This window comes from Fulmarus glacialis, unplaced genomic scaffold, assembly GCF_000690835.1.
Source record: "Fulmarus glacialis isolate BGI_N327 unplaced genomic scaffold, ASM69083v1 scaffold20957, whole genome shotgun sequence".
NCBI lineage: Eukaryota > Metazoa > Chordata > Aves > Procellariiformes > Procellariidae > Fulmarus > Fulmarus glacialis.
Window position 1 is genome coordinate 17,889 of NW_009224062.1, and position 4,434 is coordinate 22,322.

Here is a 4,434-nt window from a genome sequence, read left to right on the forward strand (position 1 = left end):
GACACACCTACAGCCACGGTTCGTGCTGGGCTCTCGCTTCTCGGGCTCGCCCAAACCACGCCGAGGGTGAGCAGGTTTGTGAAATGCAGCCGCTCCCTGACCCTCTCCCTTTGGGTGAGGTCTCCTTGGCCTGAGTGTGCTGCTTTGTGTCTGAGGAGGAGAGGTCGGTCCTTCGCTATCCTGCTACAAAGTCAGCCGAACTGCCGGTCGGGTAACTGCTGCCCTTGCTGCAAAAATCCCATCTCTTGTGGAGGTGGATCACGGTGGGATTCGGGTGGGGACAGAGCCGTGGGTCCTTGCTCCAGAGCCTCCAGCCCAGATACCTGGAGCGTCCTCACTCTTTGTTTTTGTTTGCATTGGGGATTTACTTTTTGCACTGGTGAGTGAACGATTAACGCCTTGCTCTGTGCTGAGCGCCGGATTACAATGTTTGGGTTAGAGCTAAGCCCAAGTGCAAATTCCTGCGTGCGAGGGTTGGCCTGGGAGGGAGGTGTCTGTGTCTGACCCCCGACCCGCGTCCCCAGCCCTTCTCTGGCCTGCTGCGAGTAACCTGCGGTGAAAACCTTCCCACCTCTGGCCTAAAAAGCAGTAATGTCTCAGAGGGGGAGGTTTAAAATCACTTTCAAAGGGTGTTGTTTGCATTCCTGTTGTGCGCATGTGGCCTTGGGCGCAGCTTTCATGTGCTCCAGTGCCATCGAATTAAAATTTGGACCCAGGTACTAGTGTGTACTTAGTACGGCAGTGCCTAGAAATGCTATGATCTTTGGCAAACTCTTCCACTGCTGGGCACCCAGTGTTGGGGTTTTTAAAGTTAAAATTCTTGCTCTGGAAATAGTCGTCTTGCCCCTCCCCTGCTGAGCTGAGGGACGGTGGTGTCCGTGCACAGACGTGGCACTTTGCCCGAGGCTCCCACGCTGAGCATGAGGATTAGTGACTCTCATCCCCAGCCCGTGGTCAGTCCAGGGAGCGAGGCCGTGGCTGCGGTGCCCGAATGACTAAAGAGCAGCATCAAAGCCTCTGAATTACCTTCAGTGCTTGCCTTCTTCCACAGAAGCGGGAGAACGTCTAATTTTCTCAGAGCATCAAATTAAGTCGGAGAAGGCGAAGTCTGGCCGCGCAGAATTAGTTGTGGCAGACAGATTCATCCCGCTCTCGTCCCTGCCTGTGACACAGAAGCACTCGCCCCTGAATCAGGCAGTAGCAACTCAAAAATGGAGCTTTGCAGGAGATTCACATCCGATGTGAAAAGCACTCGGGGCTTCTGAGCTGGCAGGCTGTGGCTGGGGGTGTGAGCCACCCCCGCTCGGCCATCTCCTGGCTGCTGCACCCTCTGCCCCGAAGACGGGGTGGGCTCCGGCGCCGCCTCCCAGCGCAGCTCCCGCCTCGGGGGCGGTTTGCAGGGGCTCTCTGCCTCCTGCTCCCTGCCTTGGCCGCCCAGGAGGGATTTGTCTCCTCTCCCCGCCAGCCCTGGGCTGCAGGTGGAGCCCTTCGATGGGCTTGGTTTGGTTTGGAGGGAGTCTGAAAGCATGATCCTTCCTAGCAGGGGTGTGTGCCTTTCGGGTTTGCCAAATGGGGTGCTCCAGCCTGGACCCCTCTCTTCTGAACGCTTTCTCCTTCAGTCAGCTCTTTGTATCGGGGCCGGGACGTTTTCTCCCAAGCAGCTATACCTTTGAGCTGTTCCAGGTGTACGTGTTTCAGCTGGCCACCGCCTACAGTACAACATCCTGCAGGTATTTTTGCACATTACAGGACCTTTGCGTTGCACTTGAGTGCAGAGGAGGGCAAACCTGTCCTCACATTTAACTTTCATCGCCCTGACATGGGCCGCTTGCCTGGTGCCTTAGCCCAGCGTCGGTCCCTTCTTCAGGGCGGTGCGGTTTGAGCAAAGCAGCTTTTTTGGGAGACGTGAAAGAAACCTACCCCAAAAGCTCATTTCATGGGGTGCTTCTCCAGCTGTGCCGTGTGTGAAGGTTGCCTTTCCAGGCAGGTGTTTAATTACCTCTCATTGCCTGGTTAATGATCTAGGACACATCTTGTTCAGATCCAATCACCGTGTTTGGGAGCAGCTCCCTTCAGCAGTGTCACTGGATAATAAAGCCAAATTTGCAGGCTGCATCCTGTAAGTTATAAACAAGTTTTCCAGACAAAGTGTCTTGAGAATCTGCCATTAGTGAATTTATTTAGTGCTATTACAGCCTTGGTAATCCTCTGGGGAGAGAAAAATTAGGCTAACGCATTAGCTGCTGTAGGGAATTGCCGTGATGTCCTGCTCGTTAGCTCTAGGGCTTGAACTGAGAAGCAGCTGCGGGATGCTGTAATGAGCACGGAGAGGCGATGGGGTGGGAAGCGGGCAGGTCCTTTTGATGTCTGAAGGGTCTAGGGATGAGTAGTCCATAAAAGCCGTGGGACTGAGCTGTTAACAGATGGCGTGGTGCAAACGTCCTCTGTATTTAGAGAGATACAAAGGAGCAGGACCGGGACTTTCCATTCGTGCTGGGGGAGCACTCGTGTTGGATTTGGCCGCCTCTGGTCTTCTGGGGAAAGGTCCTTGGAGTGGAGCCGGCTCTGAAGCCAAAGCTCGCTTTCCTCTGCTGACTCCGGTGCTGAGCCCAGCCCCGGCCCAGGAAGCTTTTTAATGGGTCTTAATCAGACCTGCAGGAGAAGTGCGGGGGCCTTTGTACTTCCCCTCCGCTTATCAATTGGTAAAGAATAAAGCAAAGCAAAATGAGGTTTGAGACTGAGTAATTTTAGACCTAAGAAAATCAGGTGTCCTATTTTCCCAGAGGGGCAGCCATTTTTTAAAATAGGCAGGCTGTTCTGGCTCTGAAGTTTCACTTTGGCTTGTATGAAAGCTGCTCCACAAAGAGGAAAAAGGGCTGGGGAAAAAAAGATATGAAAAGGTGCTGTCCCTGGCGTCTACGAGGAAAAAGGAGGCTGACTCGTGCACGGTGGGAACATGCTCCGATACCTCCCGAGGTGGTGAGCATCCAGGGGCCTGTGGCTCCTGACTCCTGTGGCTGCTTTTCATGCTCTGCTGTTCTCCATGGCTTTGGAGACTCTCAGGAAGGTTTCCTTCCCACTGAGGACAGCCCAAGTCCTACAGTCTGCAGCTGCAAAGACCACTTTGCAACAAGTCTTGGTCTGGGCTGGCTGTAGCTGCTGGTCCTGTTGCCAAACAGCAGCATCTCTGCGTAGCAAAGCGTCTGTCACTGTTTCAGAGGGCTCCTGCCTCTGTGCAGCCTCGTGCACCTCTTAGACCATTAGAAATAAAAATGGGATGCTGAGTGCAGGCAGGAGCGGCTGTTTTTTTATGGAGTGAAGATGAGGGGTGGGATGGGAGAGCGGGGAACCTTTCTCCAGCCGCTGGGCACTGCTGGTCTGACCACGTAGCCGTGAAACTCTTCCTAACTTTGTCCATGGGGACGTGGTGGTGAGAGCTGCTGGACAGGGCGGTTGATGAGATGGGTCCTTGGTTTTACTTGTTGGAAATACGGGTGATCATTAGCAGGTGCTTTACAGGGGTGAGGAGGTGCATTAACTGCTCCTCCATAGGTGGTGTTTTATGAACAAATCAAGGCTGTTTCCAGGTATATCGAAGACTAAACCCCAACCACCCTCCTGCATCTGTGCTCACCGATGGTTCCTGCTTTTCTCTTCCCACTGCCCAACTGTTCAGTTTGTTGTAAAGGTCCTTTCATTGCTCCCCTGTAGGCACCCACCACTTCTACAGGGTCATTTAAGACCTTAGCGGTGGAGTTATGCCCTGGAGTCTGGCCAGGAGCAGCTCTTGGTGGTGTGACATAGGAGGCTCTGCTCGTTGCTGTGATTTCAGCACATCGCTTCCCAGGAGAATGATTTCAGGAATGAAGAAGTCCAAAAGCAAGGAGGTGAAGTGGGAAGAAAACTAATCCAGAGGACTGGCGTGCAGAGGGTGGTGAGGAGAGGCGCAGAGGAGGCAGGTATGTATCCAGAAGGGCATATTGTCTTAACAGGTAGTAGTAAATAATTTATGGGTCATATTAAACCATCATCTCCTCTGTGAAAACTTAACAGAGAGGCCTGTCTCATAACAAAGGCACGCCATCCTCTAAACTACTCCTCTGCCAATTTCTTGTGAAAGATTAGTCCAGGATTGCTCCTGAAGTCTTCCTTCCCTGAAATGTTACCTGCTCACCGAGGTCCTCCACGCAGCTGTGCCGGCTATCTGTCCCTGCAGGCCACCTCCTCGGCTGCGTGAGCAGCAACGAGCATCTGGTTATGTGACTGCTCTGTAAAACCAGGCATCTGCATCCTGGCACAGCTCCAGGCTACGGGGAGGAATCCCCAGATCCTGTTCTGGAAAGCGAATAAAATGATTATGATGTGACTTCCCATACCATCTCCTGCTGTGCCTGGAGCTCTGCCGGAGCAGCCAGCCCCAGGACTCTCAGCCCC